The 14,022-nt window shown below is 44.2% G+C and overlaps 1 protein-coding gene and 1 long non-coding RNA gene across 2 annotated transcripts in view; one reads left to right on the top strand and one right to left on the bottom strand.

Moving 5' to 3' along the window:
• Positions 1-14,022, top strand: part of SLC35D3 (solute carrier family 35 member D3) — a 297,688-nt gene that overhangs the window by 57,017 nt on the left and 226,649 nt on the right. The gene's annotated exons all lie outside the window — the stretch shown is intronic.
• LOC310675079 overlaps positions 1-14,022 on the bottom strand; it is a 293,684-nt gene that overhangs the window by 62,786 nt on the left and 216,876 nt on the right. The window lies entirely within an intron of this gene.

Genomic DNA, 14,022 nt, shown 5'->3' with positions numbered 1-14,022 from the left:
GAATGGGAATGTGCTGTTGTGATCAGGGTGTATGCTTGGGGCTAGGTGGGAAACATTTGTGGCAGTTCATGATCTCAATCTGCTTTCTTTCCGGGACAGGTGATGCACAGGTGAAGCATCCCAGGATAGTGCCCATGTCATGGACAGATCACTATCTAGATAGGATTAAGCTAGTGATGGCCTCTGCTCTCTGCAGGGGTGCTGAATTTATTAAAATGGTTGGCCCCAGGAGAGTGTGAAATCAGATGGATTCCTGCTGTCTCTCATGGGAATTTTCCTCTGGGTCCTCGTCAGCACCCTGGTTGACCTGTGTAGAGGTGGTGGAACAGGAAATATATCTTCCCAGTTATTCTTTTCTGCAGAATTGGGAACATTTCAATTCTGTGCAGAGAAGGGCAGTTCGGCTTGCTTGCCCAACTGAACTGTGCATTGCATGGCAACTGTCCATGCAGAGTGAGGGAGAGAGGGAACTTTGGAGGCAAGCACCCACATTACTGTTGTGATTACTGTACTTTCATATCACACAGTGCCACCAGAATGGTACCCATTGCCTGAGGGTGGAGCTCAACCCTCTCCATCTCCAGAAGCAGCTGGAGATATTCCCTCTTTGGGGGCTGAAGAGGAAGTGGAGCTGGACGATTGGGGGACATCAGTCTACGAGACCTGTTGAGCTCTCTATTGTCATTTCATCAAGCTTGGAGGGGACAGCAGAGGTAGAGGACAGGGCTGAGGAGATGGCAGAATTGGAGAGCAAATGTAGGTCCATACTCAAACATTGACTCACATCTTTGTTTGAATCGTGGCTATGAGACCATAATGTTGCACTGGGAATGTAGGTTTCCTGCACAAATAGAATCATAGAATTGAAGAGTTGGAAAGGACCCAAGGGTCATCTAGTCCAACCCCCTGCATGCAGGAATCACAGCTCTACTTCCTCCTCCCAGCTACACTAAGGAACCATCCTTTCATATTATGTCTGCTGATGGGTCTTGTCCTAATGATGGATTTTCACATTGAGGAAATCTTCTCTAGGACTTTAAATTCTTTATCCTTCAGTTTTACCAACCCACCTGAATTTTCCAAGGGATTTCAGGGACAGAAAAAGCTGAATGGGCCAAAACAAAATTGTTTTTCAACTTGGCCAAAAGATTTGATTGATGACTCAGATTTTGTTAGACATGAATTTATAGGCTCAGTATCAAACACTATTAGACCTGTTTAACAATCGTGCTTCAATCTTATTTCAAAAAGCAAAGCTGCCAAAAGAATGCTTTCATTGTCATGCAGTTCCACAAGGCACTTGTGTCATCTATTATAAACACAGAAAAAGTGTTTGGCAATGAAATAGGACAGACACAGCCTGAAAAGATCCAAATAGAAAAGCAATAATGGGAGCCATTTTCCAGTACAATCGAGAATGGGGGGAAGCTGCAAATTCTCTCTCTCTCTCTCTCTCTCTCTCTCTCTCTCTCACACACACACACACACAGAGCCCTGATTTGTGAGGGACCTCAACTTGTTTTCTTTTCCCTGTGGGGGGCATGATTTCAGCCTGAGTTGATCATGTTGGCTCCTCATTCATTTCCAGGATGGTGTTGCTAAGCTCCTGGGACCCTGACAGCTCCCCAAGGGTGCTGGTGCCATTTTCTGTTGAAGATTGCTAAATTGCCAGAGACCAGAACTAACTCAAATATACAAGTGGATGGTAGAAGTACATTTGTCCAGAGGTCATGAGGCAAGAGTCTGATTTTGCTGTCCTCTCCAGCTGTGGGTAGTGGAGGCAGAACAGCAAGGCATGCTAAGATGGTGTCCCCTGGGTTGAAGAAATGAAGTCAGTGCATGCTTTGTGATGAGACACGTTGATTTTTGAAGGGGGATACTGAACTCCCCATCTGATTCCAGGTCTGCTCTGTACCAAATGATGTATTAGACCAGATGTATTAGACCAGCAGTGGGGAACCTCAGGTCTGGAGGCCAAATGCAGCCCTCCAGGGCTCTGTATCTGGTCCTCTGAAATCTCCCCAGGCCAAAACCCTCACTGGCCCAAACTTCATAACCTGAAGTTGGATTGTATTCTTGAATTCTATCTGATAATAGTACTTCCTTATCAGGTCAAATTATAGAGAGGGTTGTGTGGGTTGTGTTAAGAAACTATGATACTGCAGAAGACAAAACTTATATTTCTTCTCCATCCACTTTTGCCTCTAGCCATGTTCACAACATGCATGTGGCCCTCACAAATGACTTAGAAGGGAATGCAGTCCCTGCATCCCTTCTCCAATACAGCTACACAGATTCAAGAATGTGTAACGGCGTCTTCTCATCTTAAGGTGAGACAGCAAGCAAGGAGTTTGGAAACCACTGTATGAGGGAGAATAAGAATGACTTATTGATAAGCACTGTCAGCAAACTCCGTTGCCCCCATATGCTGACTATAAAGAACATTCTGGTTCACTGATAAACAATATCAGGGATGTGTGGGAAGGTGTAGGAAGAAGTGCAACTATCAGCAGCATTTTGAAAGCTTTGTGTTGTTCTTCTAAAAAGTTGTTCTTTCACCATTTGAGCTTATTAAAGAACTTATTAAAATTGACATTTTTTTGCAGCAGAAATGCTAGCATCACAACCCCATTTCCTTTTGTGGTGATGATACAAGCATCTCTTCAGATGGCTAGTACGCACTGAAAACCTGTGTGATGTGGTGATCTGATTTGCCAGGGCAGAACTGGGGAGACCCTGGTTCAAATCACACTCTGCCATCAAGGTAATTGGATGACCCAGTTGCTTTTGGGGGGGGGATCTAACCAGCCTCACAGTGTTGTTGTGTGTTGCCTTGAGCTTCTTGGAAGGAAGGTAGATTGTAAATAAATACATAGGAAATACATAGTGAAGCTATAGCACTAGCAGAAGTCTTCAGGACAGCTGCAGGAAGGGACCCTCTAGAAATGTCCATGCAGCCTGTAGAATTCTTGTTCAAAGGAAAAGGGCTGTTTTATCATTAAAAAGAGTATGGAACACATTCCAGAGGGCTGTCTGCTAAGGCAGAGCCAAGGTTGGCAGCCATCATCAAGCAACCTTTAATCTGAGCTTTTAAACCATTATCAGTTTGAGCGTCCATGTCTCTGTGCAACGAACCCCATGGGGACTCAGTCTGAAGTTAAACTGCAGTCGTTTTCAATATGGAGCCATTTTATTTTGCAGGTGCACCTGGACATAAACTTTACTTTGGATGCTGAAGGGAACATAAAGGCTTGGATGGAATAAATTAAACTAAGTAGAGCACTCGCCATTAATCAGGCAACTAAAGAAGCAGAAGCTGCTACTTCCCAGCTGCCACTCAATTTATCTTGCAGTCAAAACAAGAAAGAGTGGAATGGTTTGGCCATGTCATGACTTTCATAAACATCCATTAACAGAAGGGTCTTATCCTACAACCCCTCCCCCCCAATTTTCTATTAGTCTTCTGGAAATTGTTAATGTGCTTGAAATCAGAATTTGATAAAATGGATTATATGTTGTTATCTTTTGAATAAGGTAGATAATTCCTCACCTGATTTAATCAGAAATGATTTCAACAGATACATTTCATTCAAACTTGTCTTCCTTTATAAAAGTCTGCCTTTATGGGATCTTATGCATGTACTTCGTATATAACTGTTTGAAAAGTGATTACTATTACACTTGTAGTAATAGCAAATGGGTTTGTTTGGCAATGGTGAAACCTAGGCCTTGAAGTGTGTTTTCTGTTTATAAAATTATGCTACAAAAATATAAAATTGAAATTGAAAAGATTACCAATAATTGGCATTAGGTTATATGTACTGTTTTAATTCAAACCGGCCATTATAAAAGCTTAGTTCACTTAAGAACTAATGTCTGAGTTTTCTTGTTTTCTTTTTCCCTTCCTATCTTTTCCTTTGGTGTTGTGCCTTTTTAGAATGCAAGTCTGAACTCATGAACTTTATTTTTTTAAAAATAAATAAATACATGAAGTAAAATATAGGCATTTTATAAATTATTAATGGTGACAGTGAAATTCTGTCCATGATGGTTTATTCACAACTGCAATAATCTCCTAATGTTCCAGACGTCGTTTGATGGACATGTGTGAACCAGAGATAGTAGTCAAAATATCTATCAATTATCTATTGTTCAATTGAAAAGTAACCTCTGTTTCAGCTCCTAAATCTTGCAGTATAAGAGTGTATGCTGAAGTAAATCAATGTTTCATGGAGGCAGGAGTATTGCCAGCCTAAGTAACTAACAAACATTGAGTTCCGAGTAATAATGTGGTGCTTAAGAGCATGGGTAGGGAACTTGTGGCTGTCCAGATGTTGTTGATAATAATAATAATAATAATAATAATAATAATAATAATAATAATAATAATAAATTTATTATTTATACCCCTCCCATCTGGCTGGGTTTCCCCAGCCACTCTGGGCGGCTTCCAAAAGAATATTAAAATACTGTGATACATCAAACATTAAAAGCTTCCCTAAACAGGGCTGCCTTCAGATGTCTTCTAAAAGTCTGGTAGTTGTTGTTCTCTTTGACATCTGGTGGGAGGGCGTTCCACAGGGAGGGCGCCACTACCAAGAAGGCCCTCTGCCTGGTTCCCTGTAACTTGGCTTCTCGCAGTGAGGGAACCGCCAGAAGGCTCTCGGTGCTGGACCTCAGTGTCCGGGTAGAGCGATGGGGGTGGAGACGCTCCTTCAGGTATACTGGACCGAGGCCGTTTAGGGCTTTAAAGGTCAGCACCAACACTTTGAATTGTGCTCGGAAACGTACTGGGAGCCAATGTAGGTCTTTCATGACCGGTGTTATATGGTCTCGGCGGCTGCTCCCAGTCACCAGTCTGGCTGCTGCATTCTGGATTAGTTGTAGTTTCCGGGTCACCTTCAAAGGTAGCCCCACATAGAGCGCATTGCAGTAGTCCAAGCGGGAGATAACCAGAGCATGCACCACTCTGGCGAGGCAGTCCGCGGGCAGATAGGGTCTCAGCCTACGTACCAGATGGAGCTGGTACACAGCTGCCCTGGACACGGATTTAACCTGTGCCTCCATGGACAACTGTGAGTCCAAAATGACTCTCAGGCTGCGCACCTGGTCCTTCAGGGGCACAGTTACCCCATTCAGGACCAGGGAATCCTCCACACCTGCCCGCCTCCTGTCCCCCAGAAACAGTACTTCTGTCTTGTCAGGATTCAATCTCAATCTGTTGCCGCCATCCATCCTCCAACCGCCTCCAGGCACTCACACAGGACCATCACCGCCTTCACTGGTTCTGATTTGAAAGAGAGGTAGAGCTGGGTATCATCCGCATACTGATGAACACCCAGCCCAAACCTCCTGATGATCTCTCCCAGCGGCTGCATATAGATGTTGAAAAGCATGGGGGAGAGGACAGAACCCTGAGGCACCCCACAAGTGAGAGCCCAGGGGTCTGAACACTCATCCCCCACCACCACTTTCTGAACACGGCCCAGGAGGAAGGAGCGGAACCACTGTATGACAGTACCCCCAGCTCCCAGCCCCTCAAGACGGTCCAGAAGGATGTTATGGTCGATGGTATCAAACGCCGCTGAGAGATCCAGCAGAACTAGGAAACAGCTCTCACCTTTGTCCCTAGCCCGCCGGAGATCATCAACCAGTGCGACCAAGGCAGTTTCAGTCCCGTGATGAGGCCTGAATCCCGACTGGAAGGGATCCAAATGGTCTGCTTCTTCCAGGCGTGCCTGGAGTTGTTCAGCAACCACTCGCTCAATCACCTTGCCCAAGAATGGAAGATTTGAGACTGGGCTATAGTTGGCCATCGTGGCCGCATCTAAAGATGGTTTTTTAAGAAGCAGTTTAATAACCGCCTCTTTCAGCGGGTCTGGGAAGACTCCCTCACGGAGGGAAGCATTCACCACCCCACGAAGCCCATCGCCCAGCCCTTCCCAGCTAGCTTTTATAAGCCAGGATGGGCAAGGATCAAGGAGACAGGTGGTTGGTTTTACTCGTCCAAGCAGCCTGTCCACATCCTCGGAGGTAGCAGATTGGAATTGATCCCACGCAATTTGACTAGACAGGACTCTAGCACTCTCCCACCCCGGCCCTGCTCCCACGGTGGCGTCTACCTTTTCCCGAATCTGAGCGACTTTATCTGCAAAAAACTTTGCAAAATCATTGCAGGAGATCATGTGGCCCGTACTGGGCCCCGATGTAGCAGGTGGTTCCGCTAAATTGCGGACCACCTGGAAAAGTCTCCTGCTGCTGTTTTCTGCAGATGCAATAGAGGCGGTGAAGAAAGTCTTCTTCGCCGTCGCTACTGCCACTTGGTAGGCTCGACATTGAGCTCTAACCTGTGTCCGGTCAGCTTCAGAATGGGTCCTCCGCCACCGGCGCTCTAGCCGTCTCAACGATTGTTTCATTGCCCTCAGATCCGTGGAAAACCACGGCGCTGTCCGGGCTCCATGCAATCGGAGAGGGCGCTTCGGAGCCAAACAGTCAATAGCCCTGGTTAACTCCACATTCCAGCGGGCCACAAGGGAATCAGCTGAAAGGCCATCAACATGGGATAAAGCATCCCCTACCACTCTCTGGAAACCATTTGGATCCATTAAGTGGCAGGGGCGGACCATCCGAATCGGTCCCACCGAACTTCCAACTCATGTTAGCCCCAGCCAATGATCAAGGGATGATGGGGATGTAGTCCAGCAACATCTGGAGGGTTGTGGGTTTCCCACCCTGATTTAGGATAGACTTAGGCTGCAATTCCATACATAATTTACCTGGAAGTAATCCAATTTAACTCAATTATACTTACTACTCTGTAGACAATGAAAAGGATTGCATTGTTGAACTGTAACTTTATGGCAGTTTGGGGGTATGGGGACAACATTGGTTTATTGAGGAGATTATAGTTTAGCATGATGGGAGGCTCAGATCATTTCTTTAATTCCATGGTCATCTTCACCGCAGTTAATTTTTAAAAATACCATTCGTTTATAGTACAAACACCAAACATGGATTTTTGAAGATGTTTTAGAACGGCATAACCTATCCTGGGGGCGGGAGGTTCTTCCACAAAGCAAACCATCAGTAATTAAAAATGATTTGGTCTAGAAAGCTAGATGTGTTCTAGGAAGCCCAATGACACAGCTCAGCTAACCTGGTTCTAGTTATTTTGATGAACACAAGCCCATAACGTAGTTAATCTCCATAAAAATCCAAGTCTTTATGACTTGGAAACATAAATTCATACCTCAGAAACATTCTTTCCTGATTATTATAATTCTTAGTGCATTGCCTTACCATCTGCTTATCTGCAGAAATTGCAGTCCCATTGACTTTAATTGTCAGAAGCCCAAGTTGTACAAAGAAATATGAGAATACCTGCAATCTTTTCTGCTTGGTTGGTGGCAAGGTTCTTTTTTACAAAAGAGGTAGCTGAAACAATATATCACTCTGAACTGGCTTATGCGTTGCTTCCTTGTTCTCTACCACAGAATAACAATTGCACAGTGCATGGCAGCAATACGAGCTTTGTCACTGAACATCAGTGAAAGTCAAAGTATTTCCTAACCATAATCCTCCAGATAATTATAGGATTATGCATGACAGTTCTAGCAAAATACAGTATGCAACACTGATGACTGTATAGTTGCCAGCTGTATGAAGCACCATCCCTTGTAACCTTGTGCTTTTCTTCTAGAAAAAATAGGTGCCGGCACTCACCATGAAGTTGTTATAGTAAGTGCCACACTTTTAACCAGTGCTTTTCTTCTAGGGGGGGAAAATGTGCTGGTACTACATACCTCTGAGTACCCCAGGAAAAAAGCACTGCTTATAACTAGTGATATGAATTGGAAAATGGTGGTTCCACCTCACCCCTTCATAGGAAGTGCCATTGAAACATAGGATTATAGATGGAAGGGTTTTCCCTCTGCACCATGCTTGTGGGAATAGAGCCCACCCTCCAAAGGAATGTTGTTGATTTCATTTCTATACCACTTTATATTTTTGAAGAAAAATCTCAAAGCAGTTTACAACACATTAAAACACCAGACAGAGCACTCCAGAATAAAACATTACTGAAGAAAGTCAAATATAAAGTATACATTTGGAGCAACATACAGTGGTACCTCGGGTTAAGAACTTAATTCGTTCTGGAGGTTCGTTCTTAACCTGAAACTGTTCTTAACCTGAGTTACCACTTTAGCTAATGGGGCCTCCCGCTGCTGCCACACCGCCACTGCGGTTCTGTTCTCATCCCGAGGTAAAGTTCTTAACCCGAGGTACTATTTCTAGGTTAGCAGAGTCTAACCTGAAGCGTCTGTAAAAATAAAAATAAAAATAAAAATTTATTTATATCCCGCCCTCCCCAGCCGAAGCTGGGCTCAGGGTGGCTAACAACAATAAAAGTAACACAGTTTACATAAAATCACAATCAATTAATTGAAATGCATTCTAAAATCAATTTATTCTAAAATCAATTCAAAATCAAATTAATGGCAACCATTGGGCTAGAGTTCTGTGAGGATTAACGAAGGAGGCGGTTAGACTGTGCCTTGGCCAAAGGTCTGGTGGAACAGCTCTGTCTTGCAGGCCCTGCGGAAAGATGTCAAGTCCTGCAGGGCCCTAGTCTCTTGTGACAGAGTGTTCCACCAGATCGGGGCCACGGCCAAAAAAGCCCTGGCTCTGGTTGAGGCCAGCCTAACCTCCCTGTGGCCCGGGATCTCCAAGATGTTTTTATTTGAAGACCGTAATGTCCTCCGTGGGACATACCAGGAGAGGTGGTCCCGTAGGTACGAGGGTCCTAGGCCGTATAGGGCTTTAAAGGTTAAAACCAGCACCTTAAACCTGATCCTGTACTCCACTGGGAGCCAGTGCAGCTGTATAGTACTGGGTGAATGTGATCCCATGGTGAGGACCCTGTAAGGCATTCTGCAGCTGCTGGAGTTTCAGGGTCAGTCTCCTGAAGCGTCTGTAACCTGAGGTACCACTGTAGTTAATAGGAAACCAACGTATTGGTGGAAAACCAACATGGTGTGATTCTTCTCCTGAACAACATCACACTGGCCTAGGAATCAGGTACTCAACACCTGCCCCAACAAAGTAGGCTGATTGAAATCAGTGTGATAGACATGCACAGGAGATTAATTTGGGATACTTTGCGGACATTTGGCTTTGATGCCTATTGCCATGCTTTTAATTGGGTCATTATGCAACTCGGCTGTGATTGTGGAAAGGATATCTGAAGGTAATCTTCAAGATAAAGTGGTAATAGAATCTATACGGTAGTGACATTGTTTTCTTATTTAAACTGGATTAGCTGTTGACGTATGCTTGCACTGTAGGAAAAAAACAGACTTTTGGATCAATCTTATCTACAGATCGTGGGTGAGAGTTGCCTCTTACAGCATGTTGTCCATAGTATTGGCTAGAGAGGGACAACATTTTCAAAGTGCAAAAGTCATTTGACCAACATCGCATACATTTAGGAGCCTAACAAAGCAATCCTAAATACGTTTATTCAGATCTAAGTCCCATTATTTTTAAGGGACTTCACTCTATAGTTGCTGGGCATATGACCATGCCTGGGCAGCACAATCCTAACATGTTTGTGTAAAATAAAACTCCATGTAATGCATCCACAACTGGATAGTTCAGTTGGTTAGACCATGGTGCTGATAAGGTTGCAGGTTTGATCCCCATATGGGACAGCTGCATATTCCTGCATTTCAGGGGGTTGGACTAGATCAGGCTTCCTCAGCCTCATCCCTCCAGATGTTTTTGGCTTGCAACTCTCATGATCCCCAGCTAGCAGGACCAGTGGTCAGGGATGATGGGAATTGTAGTCTCAAAACATCTGGAGGGCCAAGGTTGAGGAAGCCTGGACTAGATGATACTCAGGGTCCCTTCCAACTCTATAATTCCCTGATTCTATTATTCTAATGCCACTCTTCATTCTTTGATAGGTTTTTGAATGCTCATTTTTTTCACGGAGTTGGAAAGGACTTTAGTCAATTCTTTACTCACTGAGACATACTAGAACCAAATCAAGCCAAAGACACTGGATGGCTGTAGGCATGCACTGCATTTTCCCATTCTTCCTGCCATTTGTAAGGAACCAGTACATTCTGATGGTCTTTTGATGTCTTTCAAATATCTTACGTATCTATTTTATCTGGTCGTCTACACTAGGGATTGTGGGAGGGTGTAGCCCCCCAGATGGTGTCGCACTGCAGCTTCTATCATGCCTGATGTAAACATTAGCAAACACATCAGCACAGAGTACGGATACCTTTTAGTGCATTGGCTACTGTGTAAAATGACCAGAAATAAAATGTCAGATTATGTGTTTCTTGTCAGATGCCCTTATTCAGAGCAATATAGTGAAAAAAAGGCTAGTAAATTGCTCAAGTAATCTCACTACTTTTAGTCCGGGTGTGTCTGCCACAAAGGAGAAGAAGTAGTCATCTGGTTTGACTCTATACCTTCCTGGAAAAACAGGTAGCCTGGACCCAGGCTGTCCCCTCCCTGGTCAGGGTCGATTAAATCTCCACTCCATCCCAGACTGGTAATTACTCATACTCAAGGATGCAGCCTTTCATTTCAGTGCTGCACATACAGGTGTGCAGTCTTGAGTGCCAGACTCAGTGTGATTCACGCTCTGGATCTGTTTCACCCAGAAACTTTACTGTCTGGGTTCATTTGCATCACCATACCTGGACCAGGTGTTAATTGCCAGCATCCTGTTAGGACAATTCACCTGCAGGCTGCCCTTCTATGACAAAGTAGAAAAGCAGACAGTCTTCCCTATCACGACGAGAGAAAAATTATGAAATGAGTACACTACTGCTGTCTTGCCACTGAGGGTCACTCCTCTTCCAGGCATGGCACATGCAGACATGCACACTTAATTCTCCTGGTTTTAAAGCGGCTTAATTAGAAAATGCAACAGACATCAGGTAGACTAATATTTCTAGCAATTACTACTACTACTACTACTACTACTACTACTATGCATCACATCAATTTGTAGTGGATTAGATTGCACCTGACTAGGGACAAAGTCTCAGAAAAGGGTAAAGATTCTAATCTGAAACAAAATTAAAAGCAGGAAGATGTTCTCTGGGAACAATTCTTTCTTGTTTTAAAAGGCAAATTGATTGTAAAGTTATCACATACTCCTTGCACCAGCCAAATGGGCAAGAGGGAGATGAATGCCCCCCCCAAAGCACAGAGTGATGTATGAAATGGAATATTTATATGAAGTGTGAATGAACAGTTTGTCTGTGATAATTGCATTGGTGTTGTATTGATTTAACACAGAGTTGGAGACATGCTAGGTATATTAGTTCCATGTTGTGTAGGGCTTAAAAGTAGTGTACAATTTAAAGGACTAATAACTCAGTCTGCAAATTCAGAGGTGGTTCGAGCCCATCCAGGGACGGCTGTGGGCAGGATTCCTGCATTGCTCGGGGCTGGACTAGATGGCCTTTGGTATCCCGTCCAACTCTACAATTCAGTGATTCTATGTCGGATAACCAATGGGTGGTATTGAATGCTAGTCCTACTCAGAGTAAACCCAATGAAGTTAATGGAGACAACTTAGGTTCATAAACTTCAGTGGGTCAACTCTGCGTAACGACTTGGCTGAATACAGCCCAGTATTTATTTTCATGTTTAAGTGTGCCTGTGGAAGGGCTTTTATGCTAAAATTGTGTCTAGCATTTTATGATGGAAACTATAAAAGTGAGTCTGTGTCTGCAACCTGAAAGATACCCAGATATATAAATTATGGTGCCCTGACTTGGGGGAGAAAAGGAGTCATGCAGTTTCTGAGCTTAACTCAAATGGCCCTGCTCAAAATGGTGAGTATTCCTGGAAACTGTGCCTAGTTTTGGCTTAGGCCTAACTAAAAGCCACACCATGACTATGCAACAGGCATAGCTCACAGAGATTAACCTCTGGCTCTGGGACACAGGTAGTGTCCTCACAAGCTAAGTTGCTCAATATAGAGTAGAAACATACATTATGTTCTTTCTGCATTATGTAATGATTTAAAGCTGATAAATTGATACACACACTTGTAATTAGAGAGGGAGAGCTGGCTTTCTCACTCCCCCATCCCATCCCTGACTGAGCAAAATTTGAATATAAGGAGAGATCTGACCGTCAATTCCACGCTTTGTTGATTTCACATATAGTTGTTCTCATTTCATAACTGGGTGAAGAAACATGGGCTGCCTCTGTGCATTTTGTTACCTTCCTGTCAAGGGAAGAGAGAGCTCACACAAAGCGGGGGAGTGTTTTAATGCTGGTGTCCTGAAAATGTATCTAGGTTCTCATCGTGTGCTGAACCCTCCACCCACCCAGCACTGGAATTTGCCTCCATCACCAAAGTTGATGCCATGATTGCATTGCAGGGAGAGCACATGAACACTGCCAGATATAGTTCCCACTTCAAGGGCTTATTTTATTACTAGTCTGTTTCTACAGGAAAAGAGAAAAAAAATACATTGGGTTGAAAGGATGTTGTATTATTGGATTAATTCTATTGGCTTTTCCTTTTTGTTGACGCCTCGCCACTTTTTGTTTGGTATCACTGCTAATTTAGGTATAATTCTCGATGATTGCTGCATCAGACCAAAGGCCTGTCTGTGTCCACCACTCCATTTTCCACAGTGGCCAACCAGGCTGCCTCCTGTCTTGTGCAGGGCAAGAGTACAAGAGTCCTCTTCCACTATGGTTCCCCAGGAAGAGGCATTCAGAGGAAGGCTGCCCGAACCTGACAGTAGACTTGCAGCCTTGATTTGTAACTCTAGCAGTGTACAGTGGCAGTCTTTTCCCACCCCGCCTACCTTTGCAGGAGAAAGTGGTTTATGGGCTTACCCCCAATTGCCTTGCACAAGCCTGGACTTGTGGTGCCATAACTGAGCGGCGGCATTTTTTGCCTTCAAAACACCTGTATTTCTCAGCAAGGTGTGTGGCATAAGTCAGCACTTGTTACATCTTGGCATCCTTAGTTGGCCTGACACACCCTGCCATTTAACATCTGTTTAAAACCTTAGGAGCCCCGTGGGAAAGGTATGCAAGTTCCATAACAGAAATCACACTGCTGATTGTACCGCTAACCAAGCTGTTCCTAAGACACGCAAACCCTAAAAGCAGAACCAAGCCTAGGACTTAGCTCTTGTCCAAGCTGGTTAAGTGGGTTCTTCTGCTGAGCCATCGGGCAGTGTGCCAAAATGAACACCAAAACCAGACAGTGCCTCTAGATTATTTATTCAACTATGTTTTGTGTTCCAAACCAGTGATGGGGAAGTGATGAAGCACAGCAGACCACTAGGTCCTCAATGCCAGCACAACAGGCCTTCAAAATTCTGTGCCATGTTCATCGGCATCCACAGGGGTATTTTGGGTGTGTGTGTGTGTGGAGTGGGGAGTAGAACTTGAAAAAGAGGGAGCAGGCTAGTTTCTTACATAATAACATTGAGAATAATGCCTGTACATTTTGCATGATCTCCGGTTCTGCCAATGCCAGAAACTTAAATTTCTTAATAAAATGATGAAAGCTGGGAACTGGGGATTATTTTTCAACTGGAAGGGGGCACAAATGCCCCTCTTAACCCCCCTCCACTGGATGACCATGACCCAATCTCAAGTCTATAGAGGTACTGAAGATACTGACTTGTTATAGAATTGTGGAGTTGGAAGGGATCCTGTGGGTCATCCAAGGTCTTTCCTCCTGCAGTGCAGGAATCTCAGCTAAAACATCCGTGACATGGCAGGGTATATTCTTATTAAATTGTTGGGGTATAGCTGGCATAACCACAGAGGAGACACCAATACCGGTGGATCTACATGGATGAAGTCTGTTCTCTACTTCAGTCTAAATTGTTCCTTTGGACCTGTGTGGCATACTGGAACGGGGAGACAGCGAGAGAAGATCTCTCTCTCTCTCTCTCAACTATGGAGAAGTGTGGCCTCAGGCTTCTTCCTTTTCTCTGTCACAGTAAGGAATCGCTT

The sequence above is a fragment of the Podarcis tiliguerta genome (genome assembly GCF_965153285.1).
Source record: "Podarcis tiliguerta genome assembly, chromosome: 3".
Classification (NCBI taxonomy): domain Eukaryota; kingdom Metazoa; phylum Chordata; class Lepidosauria; order Squamata; family Lacertidae; genus Podarcis; species Podarcis tiliguerta.
Note: the sequence above shows the minus strand (reverse complement) of the source record. Positions and strands in the feature narration are given on the sequence as shown.